Raw genomic sequence first — 22,124 nt, 5'->3', positions numbered from 1 at the left:
TTAAATGTGTTGATTTTTTTTTCCCTACAAAGTTACAAATTTAAATTTTCCCAAGTCTGACCTGTTAGGACTTGGAAGCATGTGGTCAGGGGTGGCAGGTAACTTTAGTCTAGTCCAAAGTGTGTCCCTTTTCATATCTGGATAAAGACCAGAACCAAAGCCAGATGTTTGGTGATGAACACTTCCAGGAAGAAACTGTGCTGGGGAGTGTGTGACCTGCTCCTGGGTGATGTGCAAGACACAACTGCAGCTGCAGAATCTTCTCCTCATTTCCCATTTGCCTTCTGAAGGGCTCATTAGCATGGATTTTTCCAAACCCCATTAGCACACTTCCCTTTCCCCCCATTATGTACTGCTCTTTGGTCATCATTGTAGCTCTGCAAACATGTACCAGGCCTGGCAGAGATGCAATGAAGGCATCCTAATTAGCCATTAGTGTTCACACGTTTTATTTTTTCTAGTTTTACCTCAGGTGTCAGAAACCAGAGGCAGGGCTCTTCAGGCTGTAGTTGAGAGCATTCATCATGGGTCAGACTCTGCTGTGATGCTCCCTGAATGAAGCTACTTTCAGTCTCTCTAATTAACACAGGCAGATTTACTGGAAAGATAATTTCATAAAATTCATATGGAGCCACTGGAAGATGCCACAGACAATTCAAGCGTTCTGCCAACAAACAGCATTTTTATTCCAGCTAATTATTTTTAATTATACTATTAGTAATTGGAACTCACTGTACACAGCACTCTTCAGATAAAGATCTCAGCAAGTTTTACATAGCAGTAATGTGATGCCTCACAGAACAATTATGATTAGAGTGAGTTTCTTTTATAGGCATTTTTTAACTCACAGGCTTATTCTCTACTCCCAAATCCAAAGGTGTCAGAGCCACAAGCTGGAGCTTAAATATGGCCTTGGCTCCATGCCCTGATTTCTGATGGCTGTTTTATTTCATCATTCAGTTTTGTTCTCTCAAGGTGCTGTTTGTCATTGTCTCCCAAGGACTCTGATGCCCCAGTTTAGTCCTGTGCCTTTCAGCTGTGCAAGAAATTGCTGCAGGAGATCCCTCTGCTCTAGCAGCAGCCACTTTGACCCTGATCAAGCAACCATAGACAGGGAAGGAGGTCTGTGCATGTAGTGTGCCAGTGATTAATGCATCTCCTTCACCCAGAAATGAACAGGAAGCAAATGACTTGTGATTTTTGCAAATTGTTAAGCTGCTGAAAGAATAAAATGAAACACAAGCACTGTAATGTGTTGTTAAACTGCTCTACTCTGAGTGCCAAGTGGTCCAGACCAGCAAGGGGTAGATGTGCCCTGCCCCTCCCAGATGTCTGTAATTGTTGTTTATAAATATCTCTGCCCCAGCAATAAATCATCCCTCAGTGCTCCAGAGCAGCAGCCTTTATCCTGACAGCTGGGAAAACCTGTCCCTTACAAACATGTTCATTCATAAAGGCTGCAGGTTTGGGGTCTGCCTGTATTTCAAGATAGGAATTTTAAAAAAGAATAAGCACAAGCATTCAAAGCTTTGTCACCCTCTGCTAATTCAATTTACTATGTCAGATGATGAGAAAAAATGAGTTTTCCCTGGTTTAAGAGGAGATAGGACTTGGTTGGGACTGAGAATGGGAGAGATGACTTGTCTGCTTGGAAAGCTCTCTGTCTTTGCTACAGGAAGGGCTTCTTTCCAAAGCACCAGGAAAATTCTTGAGATCAATTCAACCTGAGTACAGGAGAAAGGCTTGTTCAAGGACATATTTGTGTATCTGGAACTAAGGTTGTGGTTAAGAAGATTCTCTGTTTTTTACAGTAGGGTTGGCTTGGAAAGCAGGGACCTGCCATCTGCCTCTTAGTGTTTCCTGTACCAGAGGGGGGAAAAAAGCCCACAGCTCTGAGCAGTTCCTATCTTCAGAGATGCCATGACCTTTTCTTCCACTTTTTTTATTCAAATCTATGCAAAGTTAGAAGTTGCAGTGCATGAAGATGCTATTGTCCCTTCCATGTTCTGTTCTCCAATGAGCTGTTCATATGGTCCTGTCCAGGTCTCATAATTGAACTTTTTTTTTTCCTTATGGTTAAGCTGACCTTCAAAGCAAGTGGTTCTCTAGCAATGTTTTGTTTAGGCAGGCAGAGACATATCTTTCACTCACATTTTCAAGATATTTTTAGTGTTTGAATTGGTGCATGAAAGGAGAAAGATCTGTTCACCCTATCTTCTGTACAGGTGCTTCAAATTTAAGTTTATTTTTATTCTTAAGTCATGTTTAAGGCATATCCTAAGGCATGTTTACACAAAAGGAAAATTCAAGCTTTGGGATTTTTTTTTGCTCACAGGAAAATGAGATTCAGAAGTTCATGAATTCCAAAACTAACACCATTTTGCTGTAAATCTGTGGCTACAGTAGGTGGTTTTCCTTGGTTGTTAAATTATTTTGTATATCTGTCTGCACTTGAGAGATAAACTACAGGGAGAAGATTTCAGCAATATGTCATTCTGCTTAACTACTTGTTATCTTTTACACAGAAAAACAAACCCCAAACACAATAAAGAAACAAATCATCTCTTCCAAGAGCAGCCCTCGCTGCTTCGCAGAAAGTTTGCTGAAAGCAAACACCGGCTGTGGCCACACACTTATCTCAGGAGGGGGAAACTCTGAAACAAGAGCAATGTTTCAAGGCTGGAAAGAATCCCTTTTGTCTTCCATTGCTCTTCAAGCTGCACGTTGATTTGGCACAGCCTGATTTTTTTCGTAGCGGGGCAGGGCCACAGGCGCAGCTTCTGTGAGAAGCTGCTGGAAGCTTTCATCATGTCTGACAGAGCCAATCTCTGGTGGATCTGAAGATGGACATGCAATTAGAGAGGTTGATAATGCCTCTGTGATGGCATATTTAAGAAGAAAATCAAAACAGTGCACTCACAGCTTTGCCGTAGGGGTGGGAAGCCCTGCGGCCGCCACTGCAGCCATCACCATCCCAGCATGGCCTGTGGCGATCTGCGGCCACCGCCACGCTGGCACGGCCTGCAGCCAGCCCTGCCTGCCTGCCCCTGCCAGCCGTGCTGCGGGCAAAAGGGCAGTGATGGCATCTTCTCCTTCCCAGCACCCCGCGTGAGGAGAGGCGTTAACCAGTGTCGTGGCAGCCGCCACTGCCTGTGCAATGGTGGCAGGGCCGCACGGCCTGCAGAGGAAACACGGCAAGAGACCTCTGGCATGGAACCTAGATGAGATCAACTTCTCGGCACTGAGGGACCTTGCAAGAATCTTGGAATTAGTGGAACAGGTTGGTACCTACAATCAGCAGTTTTCTCTAATCGGAGAAGAGGAAGAAGTGAGAGCATGTGCAGGAAACAACATGGGGCCACCAAGGTCAGTGGAAAAGAAAGAGAGAGACGAGGTGCTCAAAGTGTTAGAGGTGAGATTCCTCCACAAGTCATAGTGAGGCCCATATCAAACCACGACAGCAAGGTGAAAAGGGATTAGAGCTCATTACTGGTTAGTCAGAAAGATAAACCGCAGTGGAACAACCAATGCAAATGATGGTGGTTCCTCTGTATGTGTGACTGTTGAGGGACTGGCTGTACTGTGACTCAGGGGTGAGATAGCAGAAACTCTCAGAAACTGTTTTGTTTATGATTCTTGCTGCTTTAGTGTATATTGCCAAGTGAGTAGGTGGTGAGGCACAGTACCCAGCATTGATTCCTTTTTTAGATGGTGCTAAGCCACCTAAGAACATAATTTCCATTCCATAGCATTTTTGTTTGCAATGATTGATTTTTTTATTATTTTTTTAAAAGTCATCTCCTAGATGCGTGACCTGCTGTACAGACCTGTTATCCCTCAGACACCTGACCTGGGATGCTCCTCTCTCCTATTTAGTATTGACTGTTGTGCACTAATGCCAGGTGCCAGGGCAGATAATGGGGACAGATCAGTCACAGCAGCTCTGAAGAGGCATTCTGTCACTTCATGGTGCTGCTGGTCGATCAGTACTGCTGGAGCCTGCTGCCTCTCAGACATCTGTAAGCATTTGCTCTGTTGGCTGATTTGATTTCTTCCAAACGTAATCAGAGTTTTTACATTTGTCTTTACTGTTTGCTTAGTGTCAGTTGAGAGAAAATACATAAAAGAATAAAATGCTTCATAACTTTCTATGGTTTCTTCCTGTTTTTTAACTCTTTTCTGCACAGTGCTTAAGGACAGAGTTGCTGTGCCTTTTGTAGCTGTTAAAGATGGATCTTATGCTGAATTTAAGTCAGACCTTTTAAAAGTCAGCAGTGTTGTGGCTCTCTGAATGGCCATGTGCCTTCTGGGGGCATTGTTCTGAAAGTTTCAGAATGCTGATCCTATCTCAGCCATGATGGTATTATCTGGTATAATTGGAGGTATTATTGCCTGCTGTGAAAATATTCATGGCATATCAAGATCCTTCCTAACTGAGCTGTGTGATCTGTGCCCACCCTCTCTCACATGAGGGTTGTAATATAGATTCAAATTTCTTGTCAGCTTTTCTTAAAAACATGAGTAAGTCTCTTCCCTTTTGTCATGCAAAGCTTATCATTACTGGGGAGCCCCCCTAGACTAAGGTGGCATTAAAGTCATGATGGATTTTAAGAAAGTCATCCATCCATGATCTTAAAGAGCTTTTGGTAGTATTGTACGGGCTCCTGCACATAACACCTTGGGACACTTTTTGCTTTATATGAACTTTGTGTGAGATATGTCTTTATTCACACTTTCAGCACACATCTACCTGGCACTACTAAAGACCTAAATGTTCTCCAATTTGGTGTTTGGGGAGCTGAAGCACAGAAATGAGAACATACTTTAGAAGAAGTGAAGATGAATGTGTTATGCCAGCAGAAACTTGGTGGTTGTATTCTGTATTTTACAAAGACTAAAAGCATGGGAACATTTTTTAAATTATTTGCATTTTTCAGTTGATATAATAGTATTGAAAGGTTGATGATTAGATGGGAAAGAAAAGGTATAAAAGTCTGTGAAGCACATGTTAAACACTGCATCTTGGATGTGCAGCCCAAATTACGATTAGTGTGTTCTTGGGTATAGAACCGTACCATATTTGCCCTTAGAAAGGTTGTAGCACAGCTACATAAACTCTAAAGAGTACAATAAATTCTAAAGAAAATATTTTAAAATTACTGTTTTGATATCAGGAAGCTTCAGCCCACATCCTCTATAGAAAATGCCGCAGCAAGTACTGGTAAATATAAATGCAGAACTGTCTGAGCAGAAATTCCTGTGCCTCATCAAGGCATCAGCACATGGGCTGGAATTCAGGGAGGTGAAGTGACCCAAGCTAATTTATGTTTGGTAAAGCTAGATTTTAGCTTAGTCTTTCAAGGCAGTTTGCCCAGCATCAGTTGGGTTTTAATTGCTCCACAGGAGCATCTGTGACAAAAATGGACTGAAAATGTTGACACTGGTAAAATTAAACAGCCTGTCTTTTCAAGCCTTTCTGTCCTTGAAGGCATAATTTTGCTCTGTTTCACCAGGTCCAATTCTCATTATTTCATATGGAATCACTTTGGAAAGTGATGGGTCATTTGACCTCATGGTCATCATTATTTCTATTTTGTCTGCAATTATCAACAGAGATCCATCTGGAAAATCATGTACCTACTTTAATTTTCATTGACAGATGAACCATCCCATGTTTTTGAAGGGGCAAGACCTAGTAAACACATTTTTCATGTCTCTCTTCTATTTTATTTTTAATGTCACTTGAACACTCACCTACAGACACCTCAGATAATCAGGATATCTTTAATTAAAAAATCTACTAAACTGGGATATCTTCCAAGGAAATGAATGAGGCTTAGTGGTATTTAATTATGCTGCTTAGGGAAGCTTTGGTTTCTCTTATCTAAAATTCCATTGACAGTGTTTTTGGAAACTTTGCCCTACTGAAAATTCTGCCTATCTGGGACAAACCCTGCTCATCAGAGTGAGTGGATGCTGCTCTTAGGTCTCTTCAGCCAAACTCCATATTTACCAGAGCAGCTCCTTCAGTTATATGCAAACCAGGATCCTAAGCTGGATCTGGCCAAGGTAAAAATCAGCCCTGGACAGAGAATTTGGAGCAGGGAGATGCTTCACATCATTTCTCAGAGTGGCTGAGGGAAGCGTTGCCAGGCTCCTGTATCTCTGGAGTTTAGTTGTGGCACTGTACAAACTGCATGGGCTAAATTTTTGTTTCTTAATGCTGTTCCTCAACAGCTAAAGCTGTGTGGAGCTTGAGTACTGTTTGGTATTAAGTGTTGCATGGTACTGCAATCTGAGCTTTAAATTCAATCAGAAGATCTGTACCTCTGTGATACATAAACTCATATTCAGATCCACACCTCAGTGTTTTCCAGGGATGTTGTTACACATGTGACAGCAAAGAATTAGAATCTGGGCGTCAGTGTGCTGCCAGAATTAATTTGTGGTGCCCATTGTGAACTGTTGTGTGTGATGACCCTGTATTTATGCTAAAAATGTTATTGCAATAGAATAGTGTTTTAATTAGCTATGTCTGCTTTCAAATGAAAGCACCAAACTTGCAAATCAAGCAGTTTGTTTTTAATTGCTGTATTTTAACATCTCTCATAATAAAAGATATTGTCTCTCTCTGCATAATTAAAAACATTAAAAATGCTAAACTAGAATGTCTGGAATATTTGCCAGCATTAGGAATTTTTGGATAGGTGCTAAAATTAAAAAAAAAAAACAACCCTAAACTTCCCTCAAATTAACACACAAGAATTTTACTTTTGGAGATGTTATTTCTTAACCAGGAGGTACATACTTAAAACAAATTTTCTTTGAATAGGTCTTGTGACATCCCTGCTTTCCTAATTTTCTAGTCTGCCTCCATCAAAAATCTTTTTAATGTATCCAGTAGGTTGCAATGTTTAATTAATTTGCAGTCTCTTCCTTTTTAAGGACAAACTATGTGGTCAATTTTGACTAAAAACTCTTAATTTAAAAAGTTAGCATTTGTGAAATCAAACACCAGCAGCCTGGTAATTCCAGTGTCATTATTTGCACTGGGAGCCTTCTTCCTCTCCCAAATGAGAGAGAGAGAGCTGTCCTATACAAAAATCAAACACTGCAACCTACAGCAAGTGCATATGAATTAGGAAGTGGAAAAGATCCCAGATTAGTTACAGACAAAAGTGAAGCCTATTAGGCTGTTTCATTTCTTGGTGAAGGGTAACTCAGAGAAGTTAAGCATCAAAGCAAATTTTCAATTAAGTTCAAGAGCTACTTTTCTGTTGTAACAGTTACTTTTTGTACATGGCTGCTATAATTAGTGACATACCTGGCATTTTAAAGACTGGCATGAATAATGTAAAGCCTTTATTTCAGCCTTCCAGTTGTGATACTTGGCTTGTAGTCTTAAAGACTGCAGGAGATCAGGTTTTGTTAGTGCTTCATCTGCAAAACAGTGCTGCTCATTTTGAAGAGCAGATGTCCAGCTACACTAAGTGTTAAATACTAATTTGGGACATGCAGAGGTAGATGAACACAAACTTGATACCCTTCAAGTCCTGAGCCACCCTCAGAAGCTTCCAGTCTGACAGGAGGAGCTGCTGTTTCTCCATACACGACCCAAGCCAGGCTCCAGCTGCGTGAGCCAGAGGTACCCACCCAATAAACCCTCCTTCCACCTCACCCTTAGCATCATGTCATTCTCTGCAAATGAGTTGCTCATGTCCATGTGGCTTTTGCAGGTAATTGGCAGGAGCGACCCAAACCAGTATAAACTCAATTTAAACTGGCATTTGGATAGCCAAAAATCAGGTTGCACTGGAATGAATTAGGTTTCTGACTGACTTAAAACCTGCACAGCTGCTGAGCATAAAGGAAGCTGGAAGTCGGACCCGGGCCTGTGGTGTTCCATTTCCAAGCAGCTGCCTCCCACAAGACATTGATTTTTTCACAGAAATTGTCCCAGTGATAGAGAAGGCTGTCCTGGCATCATGAGGTTTGAAAAGTAGCTTGAAGTACATTCAGCAGCAGGCAAATACTGAAGCCAGGCAGTCAGCCAGACTGGTTCATCCTTCATTAAACAGAAAACCATATTTCCCATAATATTTGTGTGAAAACATTAATGAAGCTCAGTGTTTTGTGCTTGAAATTACCTTGAAAATCAATCTACCTTTTAATCTTTTCATTCGTGGTTTTCAAAAATTGCATTTAATGCTGGTTTTGGAGACAAGAAATTGCAGCAATATCTCTGGACATGGCCATATCTGAAATCTTGTTTGAGATCAAATCCTATAGGAATGCAGGAGGAAAGGGGCTGGGGGTGACACAGCTCAAACTTTAGCCCCAGGCTCCCTGTGAGCTGGGGCAGCTTCTGCTCATGTGGTAAAGATTTCTGGCAACCAAAGAGCAAAAATGCAGAATGAATTTGCCTAATTGGATCTTTGCTTAAGCACAAGTGGCGTATAATAGATATTTACAAATCGGTCTGCTTTTCAGATATCAACACAATTTTATGTTTGGAAGATGGAGCTCTGCTAATTTCATTTTATACTCCAAAATGAGAATGAGTAAAATGAAATGAGGTTCAGTACTGACTCTGTGCAAACTTTTCCACTGTAGTCTGCCATAAACAAAAGAAGTACATGTAACCCTATTTGTTTGGCCTTCATGGATGAGATCTGAAGTAGGCTTTTTTGTATATTGGAGCTTGTGATACCGAGTAAAGCAGATGTGCTCTAACTCAAAGCAGGGCTATGAAGAGGTTTTGGTCGTGAAAGATTTTTCCACTGCTGGCTTGGACTGTGCTAGCTGGGGAGCTAAAATCTTCAGGTTTAGCCCTGGATCTGCTATTTACATGTTTATTTCACTGGAAGTGTTTCAGAAAATAAAAATATGTTTTTGCAATACTTCAGTACAGAAGTACTGGGTTGAAGGAAGGAAGAGGGGGAAAGTGGGATTCAAACTATTGATTTTGTAAGAGTTCTTTGAGTTTCACTCCGTGTATGAAATAAGACAATTAACGTAATAATGGATCAGGATGTGCTGCTTTATTCACAGCCTTAACTGGGCATTTTTGGGGGGGCTTTTGACAGAGGTAGTCAAATCCTGGAGCAAGGTAGGAAAAAACCCAAGTCAAAACAAATCAGTAATAAAATCGGACATACTGATCTTAACTATTTGCTTGCACTAGAGCTGCTTTGGTGACCCTGGCAACTTGTGACTCTGTTTGCTTTCTCTGCATGCCCAAGCAGTTTTATTTGCACAAGTGCCTGCCAGCAGCACTTTTGCAGCTGTGCTACAGACAGGCTGTGGTAAAATACAGGACAGGGACGTTTTCTGAGACAGTAACATCATCTCCTCTTTTCTCTGTTCATGCCCAGGTTCTTTCCCCTTTCTTCTTGGCCTCATCCCATCCCTTCAAATTTTAGTGACCCCCATATCACGCAATTTTTGCTCAGGAAATAAATTCTTTTGAAGGCATAAGAGAGTCTTGCTGCTGTGGATTGCCCTTTCCCCTGTTACAGTGTGTGAATAACTCCCCTGGAAGAGGAGCTGCTCATCAGCTGCAGCAGCAGAGTGGGGTCCCAGGGTTTAATCCAGTGACTCAGTGCATTGTGATTTAAAAGGCTTTTTTCTAGAGGGGAAAAATGTTTCAAAAGTTTAATACTTTGTAGAGATAAACTGTTCCTTTTAAAGTCATTGTTGTCTTGTTCTGATACATCATCTCAGAAGAAATAATTCAAAGTGCTTTTATGTCCCTCTCTGTGCTGCCTGCAAGTGAAATATTTAAAGCAGGCTGTGTGCTGTAATCCTGAATTCGTAGTGGGGGCTTTGGTGAGGTTAGAGCTCACAGCTCGCTTTTTTCCCCACTACTTTTGTTTTGTGTTTTCTCTTTCTTTTTTTTTTTTTTTTTCCTTTTCTTTCCTCAGATTATCCTAAGGTTGTAGGAGGTCAGAGCAAATACAAAGTACCATTTTGAGAGAAACAGAGTTATTCAGTAAGGGATGATGTAATGTAACAGAAGTAGTTCCATGGGGAACTTGTGGCTTCATTAAGTGCTGCTTCCCGGTCCTCCCTTCCTACCCAGAAAGAGCAGTGGGGATGTTAGAAAGGGCCCTGCATCAGCACTTCCTGGGATATTGTGTTAAAAAAATAAATATCCAAATAGGAATGAAAGCTAAGAATTTCCAATCACCTATAAAATAAATAAATTTTAGGTCTGTTGCAATATTTAACAGCAGCAGTGCAGCTGTACCATAGAAGAAATATGTGAACAGGGCTACCTGAAGTAAAGGAGAAATTCCTTTCACAAAGAAACCTAATTAAAACATTGAAGTCCTTACTAAGTGCTCTTATTTTTGTCCTCAAGAGAAGTTGCCTTGAAACACTCAGCTGCTGAGAATCCTGAAAGGATTTTAAATATAAATATATATATTTAAAGTTCACAGTCTTGTTATACGGCTGTAGTACAGGAACCAGCTGCAGATTGCATCATTTTATGGGGAAAACAGCTCTCCAAGCAGCTGATCCCTTAGTTTGTGTCCTCTGGGATGTCCTGCATGTCCTCCTAAAGCCACTGGCCTTGACACTGGGCTCACTGTGCCTTCTTGGTGCAACACTGAGTCCTTCTCTCCATGAAATCACCAGAAAAATATGGGAAAAGTGAAATTTTATTAGTTATTGTGTTCTGTATCCATCTGAGCCCCAGGACTGAATGTTGACAAGAAGCCATTCTCAAGCATGTGAAATGATCAGGTTGTTAATACCACGAGTGTGCCAGCACACAGGCACTGCCCTGGATTCCCAGTCCTGCCTTCAGCCAAAATAAACAGGGAAGGGGTTTGTTTTTTCCCATGGTTAGTTGTAGTCAGAGGTTGAGATGAGTGATTTGCAGGCACATGAACAGATTTCCAGTGGGTGAAACAAGCAGAAGATGGAATTGAGCAAAGCCTGAGGAGTAAATCCTTTATAAAGGATGTGCATCTTAAAATGCAGGGTACGCAAGCTGGTGTTAAAGACTGGGGGAGTTTCCAGTGAATAATGAACACTGACATTAGATGGCAACCACAGAAAGAGGAAAACATCATTGTACTTTCAGACTTGGGAACTGAAAGCTTTTACGTTTGATTGGGAGTTAAGAACCACAGCTGATACTTTCTCTGACCTTTTTTACACTAAAAGTTACCACACAAAATAAGCTTTGAGGACTGCAGAGTTTCACTTTAAAAGCTAAATCACATATAAATTGTGGGTACATGTCTTGGTTTGAAAAGACAGGTGTCTGCTGAGGAAGCCAGAAGCCTTCCTTGAAATGAAAAATGTAAACCCCCTGCCTCTGAATTATTTGAAATTAAGGGGCTCTCAGGCAAAGATATGGGAGTAGGAATAACAGTTTTTTACTAGGAAAATTAAAAAGAAACACAAATGCACTAGCACAAAAAGAAAAACCAGTGACAGAGTCAGAATAGGAGCTGACCCCCTGTGGGTCAGGGTGGTGGCACAGTCCCATCCCATGGGGGCTCAGCCCTCCTGCAGTGCCAGCTGTGCTTCTGCTGGAGCAGGGATCCTGGAGAAGGGTGGAATTTTCCTCTGAAGCTCCAGGGGTAGTGGAGATGGGCCTGGTCCTCCTCTGGGAATCCAGTGGAGAAGAAAGCTGCTCCTCTGAGAATCCAGTGGGCAAAGGCTGCTGTGGTGCTCCGAACCTCAGATCATATCCAGGTAGGAATGCTTAGCTCCTCCCCCTGGGTGGAGCATCTCCCAATGGGATGATGGAACTTTATCAGCCATGCAGTGACACTCAATGACCCATTAACAGCAGATATCTCCTGGAGGGAGGGTTGTCTGGGGAGGTGATAAAGAAAATTGCCCAATTAACAGAAGAAAACTGCCCCACCTCTAACAGATGGGAGTAGAATACACACCCCCAGCCTACACAGCCCATGTTAATGTTCTTTTTCTGCTGTTTAAATGCCACCCAGGAAAAAAACTAAGGCTGAGACTTGTGGATCCCTACTGAACAGCCCAGGTCTTTTTGTGGCTTTTTTTTTTTGGTGGGTTTGTTTTCTCTCTTGTTGTGGGCAAGGCACAACTTTCTCACTAATTTGATAAGAAGAAAATTGTTTTGGGGGCATCAGACCTAATCAGAGGACTTAAGCTCAATCACAGCAACAGCAAAATGTTAATTGTGTAGTTTACACACAGTGTATGGGCAGGCCATATTTAAGGGGTTTATCAATGAAAATGAATCCTCTTGTGCATCAGAAAAAATGTCTGAACTAGGAAATAATTGCAGAACACTCCGTACAATCACATAGGATTGAACATAAAGGGATCAGACTCACAGGAGACTTGAGTTCTGAGTTTGGGACTGCCAAACTGAACTTCATTGGGATGCACCCAGATGTGTCACTTGAAAGTTCTGTGATACAAACTTTGGCACATTATTCTTTCATAAGGATATGACTTCCCTGACAGACACACAGTACAAGTAGAAACCTCAGTATTAGACACAGGAGTGGGAAACTTCAGTATTTAATGTCTTTCATTTCTGTCAGTCACCTGTCAGCAGCTACAGGAGAGATCAGGGCAGGGTACAGCAGGTTTGAGTGTGTCTGGGTGTGGTTTGAACAGATAGGGTGTTGCCAACCCAAATAATTGAAAAATGAGCTTCATCTCCCTTTCTATCTTCAAATAGATACATTTTTTAAACTGTAACTTTGAAAAAAAATCAATAATGCTGCTGTTGTTTAGCCTGGTTTTATTTTTTTCCTTTATTTTATTTTTTCAAGGTATTCTAGGAATGTATGTTAAACCAGCTAAACAAAAATGCAGTGATTTAAAATGTAGGAGGCTCATAATAGCACCCTTCAGATTCATACAATCCAAATTCCATGTTTGTCTTTCTTCTCTGATACTAATATTTTCTTTGATCATTGATTCCTGAAGCCTTGTAGCCACTGGACTCAATGACAACTATTAGCAGGAAAGGAATAAAGAAGTGGAGCTGGGAGGATCCCCCTGCCCCTTTATTTTGCATAGTTGAAAATAATAGTTAGAAATTTAGAAAATAGCCTTTCTAAAAGAAGGGAACAGTGGAGGGTAGTTTTGCCACAGTCCTACATAGCTCAATATTTTTATACATTCTTAAGTCTCTTCCTGTCTTCCTTAAGTAAGTGAAATAAATTAAGTCCATGAACCCCCCATGAAATACACCTTCATAAAGACAAGGAATTTTTAATAAGGAATAGAGGTGTCTTTTTAAAGTTTGGAACCTCTTCACGTAGGAAACTGAGACAATCCTGATGAATCAGGTCAATGCTGCTGTTGCATGTTTGAAAGCAGTGCATGTATATTTAATGTGTTCTAATATTTGACCTTTTGCATATCTGGCTTAGCTTTTGCATATCTGGCTTAGCTGGATTATGTGATAAAACTCGTTTGGTGCCTGGCTCCACCAGAGCTCAGAGCAGACACTGCTTGTTGTTGGTATCAGGTCAATAATGCAAACTGCTTTCTGTGAGTCAGTGCTAAAAGTCAGTTAGGGGCCTGAGGGCCTGCCCTCCTCTCTGAAGCATTATTTTCTCTGAAATGATGACTTGATTACATTTGAGTCTTGTTCCCAAACCAGCCTCTGTTGTTGGGTCCAGCAGCACACTGGGGGCAAAGACATGGCCAGTGTGTGATTTGCTTCAGTGCCTGCTTAGTTTGAAGGGGGAACCTCCCTGAGAGCACAGGGAGGATGAGAGTGCACTAAAAGACAATAGATTTAGTGGTGATTCCTGTTAGAAAATGTGTAGGCCCTGATGGAGCCACACTGAACATTCAGTAAGGCTGAGAGCACAGATGGGTGCCCTGTGTTACCCATGTGAAGCCTCTTTTCCCTGAGGCTTCAGTGCACAGCCCAGTAACAACAAAATCCCCATCAATTGGAGGAAATTGTGCCCTCTTTCCTCATCCTGGCAAATCAGGCCCTGAAATGGCTCCTGGTTTTCTGCTGCTAACATGGAATGTGACAAGGAAAGAGTGTTTTCCATTCAGATGCACAAGATCCATCACACTTCCCGAGGCAGTGCCCTGTGCCTTGGCACAGCAGTGCTAATGAGGACAGCAGATGACAATTAAGCATTCAGGTGCACTCATTGGAATGAAGAGTGTGGGTCAGAATGGCCTCTGTTGTCATTTCCATCATATTAAATTTTGAGCCTGACATCTTGTGTGCCTTCCTCCGATGCTGATTCTGAGTGTTGAGGCTGAGGCTCCTGGGAGCTCCTCAAGCAGCTGTTTGGTGGCTCTGGCTGGGAAGCACTCTGCTCACCAGCAATATCACACTCTGCTCACTTATTTGTTAAATACACAGTGAGGGATTTGCAGGCTCAGGCTGGAAGAGATTTGGAGCACAGAGCTTTATCATGCAAAAAGAAGATTGTGTCCCCGGAGATAACAAACCTTTCCAGAGCTCTGTTGTTCAAAAGGATGCTGGGTGCACATTTCCCTGCTGTCAGCCAGCATGGAGAGTGGAGTGAAGCATTCTTGCAGCCTTTCTTATGCTCTTTAAAGAGGAAAAACACAGCATAAGCAGAGCAGAAGTATATATTCTGGGTGATGTTTATGTGGAGATGATTTCTTGCTGGCAACACTGAATTGTTCAGTTCTCTAGGGACAGATACCTTCTACTTCGTTGATTATGGACCTGCTCTGCCCATGTGCCAAACTGGCACAAGCAGGGGTAGGACATCTAAAAAAAACAAATTCTGCTTGAACCTGGTTTTATTTGGTTGTACCTAGCAGTGTTTCTTTGCTGAAACAAATTATTCAAACCAGCACCTACCCTGGCCCTTTGATTTGGGAACTTCCTGGGCAAGTGGTGCTGGTCAGTAAGAATGAATTGTACAAATCCAGCTCTTCATGTAACACCTCCAACCACCGAGGTAATATCACAGCACCAGGAGGCCAGGCAGGCTGTTGAATTGAATTGGATCTTGTCCTTTTGCTGCTCTCACTCAGATAATCAATCCCCAAGTGAGTCTGTGCATCTGCCAATATATGTGCTGCCAAAACACCCATACAGCTGTGTTAAGAGGAAAGCTCCCTTTCATTACAAGTTACAATTTTTCTTGGTTACCAGCAGGTTTTTGCTGAAACTTGAAAATAAGACTCAAATTGCCAATGTGGGCCCTGCTGCTCCATCTTGTTCTCTTTCCAGAGGTTTCCTTGAATATCAGCTGAGCATTACAGTGTTTAACAAGGCTGGCACTGTAAATACATCCTTTATTCCCATGTAAACAGCTGTGAAAGAAAAAGTATGAGACAGTGAGAATTAATAGGAAGGCAGCACCATGTGTTAATTCCAATTTACTTTTAGCTGTTCTATTGAAAAAGCAATGAGCTTTTTATTTTTGTGACAAGGCCTGTGACTTGGCAGCACAATTGGTGCCAAATAGACTGCCTGGACAAGCTTGATTTAATAGGATCTAACTCCAGGATGTAGGACTGTTGCACTGTGCAGAATCCAGTTTTTAAGAGTTTTTGGAGAAGACTGAAGCTGAAAAATTTCCATAAGAGATTGGTGAATCACAGGGTAATACCAAATTTTCTTTGTCTAAAAATTTAAAAAGCAGGGGGAAAAAAAAACCAACCAAACAAAACCATTTCTTCATCCTTTTGCTTTGCCTCTGGTTTGTGAGGTTGTGACTTTACAGCTGCCCTGGCTACTCTGAGAGCTTTTGAGCCTGAGTTGCCTCTGAACTTCAACCTTGAAGTGAATCTGTGTCACTTCTCACAGGAAGGGAAAAAGAAAATGCATAAGCCTCAACCATGGCCTTGGGAAATGCCACCTGGGCATGAATGAAGCTTAAGTATTAACCTTCCAACAATTAAGTGGCACTATTTCTCCAGACATACAGGTGACCCTCCTGTAATCATGTCCAGTAGGAAATGTCTCTACTTAATTATCTCATTTCTGCCTTGGATCTTTCACAGCCACCCCCACAGCAACAAATCCAGTTCCTTCCCAAAACTCCACATGCAACAATTGGACAGGCAGGTGATTCCTAAATACTTTGCTGCTCATAATGGAAGTAAAAGAAGGCATTTTTGAAACAGTGAATATTTGTTCTTTTCCTTGATGTGTGTTCTTTCTTTTTGTCTTGGCATGCCCTGCTCCAGCAGATAACTCCTGACTCCCTGTCCCCACTGCCTGATACTTCTCTGGGGATAGTGAAATGCCCTTGTCCCCTTTCTGGAACAGCCACCTCCAGCTCATCTGAGGGTGCTGCTCCTGCCAGAGCTAATCCTGACTCCAGCAGTGGCTCCAAATTCCATGGGCTCAGCAGCCTGGCCCCAGAGCAGGGATGGTTCTGCTGGGACAGAGGAAGGGAAGAGGAAAGAGCTGTGAAGGACCAGCTGAATAACTCTAGTAGCTGGCACTGAGTGTAGCTGCACTTTTAACATGTGTTTGACTTTCAGATCCACTGTGGTGTAAAGACACCTGAGCTGGCTCTGACTGAGCTGCCTTCTTTGTATCCTAAGTCCCAGCTGCAGCAGAGCTCCCTTAGCATGGCAGAACACCCAAACTGAGCTAATGCTGCTGCATTGCCTTCCCTTCTGGTGCTGGTGTTCGACCAATATCAAAACATGACATTTTCTTACTTTTTTTCTCTCTCCCCTCCTCTATCCCCAATACACTCACCAGATGTTGAGAGCATTCATTGTCATTCCTTCACTAACTTGAAAGCCTCAGGTATTCAGTGCTTCTCTAAGCTGTAAATCTCAGAAGCCCTTTGGAAATAGCAGCTACAATATGCTAACAATGCCTGCATCACACAGTGCCTCAAGATGAAAAGGAGACCATTTCCTTGATCTCACTTCAGAAGACTGGCATGTCTCTTGGCAGAACTCACCTGGATGTTGCTCTCTGTAATTAAAGAGTGTATCATCATGCACACAGGAGGGTCTCCAAAAGGCTGAATTCAAGTTGCACAGACAACCAAGTTTCGGCATTGCCTGGCATTCAAATACTTGGCTGGCAACTTCAATAGTGTTTCCCCTTAAAAAAGTATTTATAAGGAGTTTCCTAGAGGAATTTATTTTCTTGTTTAACTTTCAGCTGCCATTGAGTAGCATGTCAATTCTTGGTCACATAAAGCATCAGCAGAGCTGGACACACTTGTCACATGGGTTGCTGACAGACTAACCATGGCTGTAGGCTGTCATTCCATGATTGGATCCAGGTTAATTTGAGATAGGCACTTAGCTGTGGGTTTAACAGACAGTGAATATCAGAAGTCAAGAAACTCAGTTTCCATTTTTTTATGCTGGTTTACCCAAAGTCTCTGTCCCAAATTCTTTTATTGTTTTGATATTTGGGGGGGGGTTATGAAAAATTACATTCACAGTTTAAGACGAGGAGTTGTGAATTTCTTTCATTAAAATACACTCTTCTTCTCAAATCTGGAAGAGGTATTTTCACCTTTTTGCTTTCTCTGGCTTTCTACTTTTCATGTCTCTCTGAAATGTTCATAATTATTTGTGCAATCAGCCCCCTTCCTTCTTGGAGTAATTAATTAGAATAATCCTCATTATTTTCTCCTGGAAGAACAAAACCACCTTGGAGTAGGTAGAAACCATGGAAAAATGAGACATCAGATCAAGACCTTCTTCTGCACTCCAGTTATATCACGTTCACATATTTACAATGTACACAGCAGTTCTTTTAAAAAGAAATACACCAATAATTCAATGTGTAAGACATATTTTTTCAGTAGCAATAGCTAGGACTTAAAACTGAAAATATGGCTGCAACATTGTCTCTTGCTATTGCCTTATATCAGAGAGATTTTTCTGTGCTGTGCAGAAGGTGCTTCTTTTAATTTGGTGGTTGGTAAGTGCACTTCTGTCTTGATGTCTCATGGTGACTAGAGCCAATATCACACTAATGATTCCCAGATAAATGGAAAAATGCAGTGTGGCTGCAGGAGAAACATTGTGATGGAAATGCATTCAGTAGCTTTATGCTGCATCATTTAATCTAAATCCCTGAATGGAGGTTTCATCATTTTTCCCTGGTTAGTTGGTGCAGGGATACGGGGGAAGGATTGAGCTGGATCGGGGTAACATGGCAAGGGCACTGAGAAGTCAGGAAGAGTAGGGCTGAAATCCACAATTTAGCCTAATATTTTTAGTAAAGACTTTTAAAATTGTAGCACATGAACAACACAGAAAAATAGTTTTGAACACAAAGCCCACTGTGTCCTATGAATCATTCAGTCTGAGGTAATGCAACATCTCCTGCGTCATCGCCTCTTATCATGTGTAATCAATGATATACTTAATGCAGCATGACTTGGCAAGTGATTAAGGACATGGTGGGGACATTAACAATGTAAAACTTTATTTGTATTTACATTAATGATTTTATAATGAGAGTTTTATTATATTAATGGAGACTGCTGAGAGAAGAAGGGAAAAACAAAGCTGAAACTCCCCTAATGTCTTTCTTTAATAGAGCACCCTCTGCTAGCACTTGGTTGACGTAGCTGCTTATTTGCATAAAGGAAAATATGGCCATTTGGAACTATTAATTATGAAATGTTTAATGCACTTGGTGCTAATTATTACATTAATTGAGTTATTTTAGGAGGGGTGTTATGGAAAATTTATTTATACAATCATTCAGAGAGGAAAGTTTTTAAAATAGCTGTACTTATATCTTAATTTGTACCATATCTCAATAACAAAATATAAAAACACCTGTGAGAGCAGCTTATCTTTAGACAGATGTATCAGGAATACCATAAAGAGCTGCTATCCCTGCTCTGTTGTTTCAGTGAATTACAAAGCTTTTTATCCAGAACAGAAACTGGCAAAGGTTGAGCTGTTGTCTGTAGAGTCCAAGCACTGCTGAACCTCCAGAGAAAATGAACCAGCCCTGGATATGATTTCTGAAAAGCAACATCAGCTGCTTTGTGCCATTTCCAGATGTTGCCTGAAGAAGAAATTTAAAAACCAAACAGAAAAACCCTCACCAAAACCCCCTCAATTATTGGGATGGACTCAATTCCCTTGAAGCAAATTTTGTCCAATACTAGATAATGATAATGTAAGAAATTAAGAATTGATTTTTGCAGTGCAACTCTGAGGCTGCCTTCTTGTAAGTACCTATGTCCAAAGACTGCATTATTTTCATGAGACAGCTTTCCCAAAACTCTTCTCAAAAGTAGATCAAAAAATCATCTTTCCCAAAAAGTCATCTTTCTTCCTGCTGTGTCAGCTGTAACCCTGGCATGAAAAATTGAGATATTAGTAAAACAGACAACCCCTCTGAGAATGTAATAATAGATTTGATTATTTAAGACAAAACCTAGCAATCTTGTTTTCATTTTATCTAATAGCTTCACCTAAACTGTCTTGCTTTGATTTCCCTCCCCCTCTTCCACTGGACCAGCACCGTGTCTACCAGCAAGCTGGTTTTCTGTGTTTTCCACAAATGATTGGTTATAGCAATTAGGTTTCTTGGCAGACAGCCCTGAAAGTCAGGTTGCTTTCAAGAGACTTAATTCCATTGCCTTGTACTCTACCACAAATGATGTGACCTGTATTAATTACTATTGCTAGGAACAGAGTTGGGGAATTAAGGATGCAGTCAGGCGTTGTGGGACCATAAGCTTCCCCAAGGATCCAGAGGTTTGTGTCATGAATGTCTTGACAGAAGCAGGTAAAAAGATCAGGAGTTTCTACAGGACCCCTGTATTTTAAACAGCCAGTGCTCTGCAGTAAATAATGGGGTGGTGCTGTTGGAAAAGACTTTTCAGAGAAGGAGTGAGTGACATTAGGTGGAATTGCAGGAATGGGCTGGCTCTTGGCCAGCATCTTCAATGGCAGACACAAGGAACTGGAGAAGAAAGAGCCCAAAGTCCAAATTCTTTTGAGGTCTTTTCTCAACAGCATAAATCTCCATTCAATACAGGGGACTTTGAAAGCTGTAGCTCAACTTCATCTATGACATCTATGATTTATAGCTCTGATCAAGTATTCTCTGGGTATATCTTTCAAGGACTACTAAAGTGAAGTCAAAGATGAGTTGAATTCAGAGGTGTTTTTATCAATCTTTGGAAGAAAAAGAAAGATCCTCACACCCAACTGAATGTAAAGAAAATCATTTTGTTGGCCTCAGTGGATGAGAATTCTCTATTCTCAAGTGCATTTTATAGTTTTTCACATATGAAACAATGATTTTAGGCAATAAGAGATATTTTCAAATAAGTTAGTTTCAGCACAGAATCACTGTTAGACTAAGCAAGTAGAATTCTGGAAATGGTTCTCTTGCAGTGGTTCCTTCACTAGTTGTGAACTTGTAACACCCTTTAATTAGGCTTTGTATCAGACTGGCTCTTCAATGGCTTCCCTCCTTACTAGAATCTAATGTAGGAGATTTCCTGCACAAGTTGCCTGAAACAGGTCACGGTCCAAAACCAACTTCTCAGTTTAGTAAAGATAAATATTTATGTCCCAAAAAACTCATGTTGTCATTTCCCATCTGCAGTTCTGTATAAACAGAGCATTTAAGTGGAAATGCAAATGATCTTTCTCCTGCACTTCTGTGAACACCTGAAGTATATATAATAGCAAAGTGCAGGGTTTTTTTCTTAAGGATTTCTTGAAATCAGTTTAAACTTCTCTAAAGATTCTAGCAGGAGACAGCTGAAAAGAAATGAAGAAGAGTTGTGCCAAGAAAATTACATTACTGTCATTGTTAATTTGCTTTAAATATCTGTGAAAAGAAGTAGTCTATTCTCTGTTAAAATTTCCCATTGGCTTACAACAAAGTGGTGAATATTATATTTTATAGACTCTGACATGAAGATTCTGTTTAAATATTTATCTTTTGAACAGCTATGTTTACAGCTAAAACCTTCCTTCAACTTAAACTTCAGCAATAATATGATATATTCCTCTTCAGAAGTTGTCTCAGGTGAAAACACATTAGCTGGTCAGGTTTTATGAAGTTCTGCAGATTATTTGCTCAAATGGAGGTCATTACTTTAAAGGTCAAGGTGAAAACATGTAGTGGACCACATTATGGTTATGAATTTGGAGAAGACATTTGGACTTCACCATGGGACACCATTCTATATTGACAGTATTGTGTATAAATTTCACTGCTGGGTTTTGAATGAACAGAAGAAATTGAGGCCTTATTGATGAAAACACACTTCTGGCTTGGAGAGAATTAAGTAAATAAATTGGTTTTCTCATTTTCTTCTCCTTGACATTTGTATTTTCCAAACTGCAAAATATTTGTGAGTACCAAGAAAGAGTTTTGCCAAATAAAAGGAGTGCTGTTTCTTCTGTGCCATGTACAGGAAGCATTGAAAAGTGTCTATGTCATATAAAGGAGCTTTTAAATTTATTGTGTCTATGATTGTGGTTTGGGGAACATGCTGAAGCAGAGATAAATTTTGGTGGAGAGTCAGTTGGGCCTCATAAAGATGCCACTGGGAAGCCTGCAACTCTTGAGTACTAAACTTGTTAGTGTTAAAATATCAAGGGAAGATATAAATCTGCTTTAGGTGCTGCATCTACTCCCTGTGCACACAAGTTCATTTGCCACTGGATGCTGTGGTTACAGTGCCAGCCACAATGAAATCTGGAAAGATTAAGCAGGATAATATTTGTTTTAAAAGGAATGTTCTTAGCACCAAGTTCAGAAGAAAGGATGCAGCAGAACCCTGTGAGTCCTGGCAGGAAGGGACGTGCACAGGGAGGCTGCAGGGACAGGGATGGTGGTGCTGTGGCTGATGTGGTGCAGGAAGGTTTAGGAGGACAGCCCAAGCCCTTTGCATTTCCAGGACTCAGTCTTCAAGCAGCCTTTGTCAGTGACAGCCCCAGATCCTCTGGAGCAGCTGGGGGACTGTATTTGATGTCTTTACCTAGAACAATGAAATTAAAATGCCTTTTCCTATTAGGTTTCAAATACTTCCTTTTGCATGCAAATGCACTTTTCCCACCCGAGAATGTTTAAGGCCAGATACCTGCAGATTTCTTTTGCTGCTTTCCTTTTTTTTTTTTTTTAAGTGAATCATGCTGTTGGAACTGCTGGGTGAATTGGAGAAATGGACTGCTCTGGAAAGCAA

The 22,124-nt window shown here is 41.1% G+C and overlaps 1 long non-coding RNA gene across 1 annotated transcript in view; it reads left to right on the top strand.

Moving 5' to 3' along the window:
• Positions 1-2,596: 2,596 nt before the first annotated feature.
• Positions 2,597-22,124, top strand: part of LOC135284327 (uncharacterized) — a 39,554-nt gene continuing 20,026 nt past the window's right edge. Inside the window, exon 1 of the long non-coding RNA XR_010349753.1 lies at positions 2,597-3,412. This is a non-coding gene — a long non-coding RNA (uncharacterized LOC135284327). The remainder of the gene's footprint in view (positions 3,413-22,124) is intronic.

The sequence above is a fragment of the Passer domesticus genome, chromosome 20 (assembly GCF_036417665.1).
Source record: "Passer domesticus isolate bPasDom1 chromosome 20, bPasDom1.hap1, whole genome shotgun sequence".
Lineage (NCBI taxonomy): Eukaryota > Metazoa > Chordata > Aves > Passeriformes > Passeridae > Passer > Passer domesticus.
Note: the sequence above shows the minus strand (reverse complement) of the source record. Positions and strands in the feature narration are given on the sequence as shown.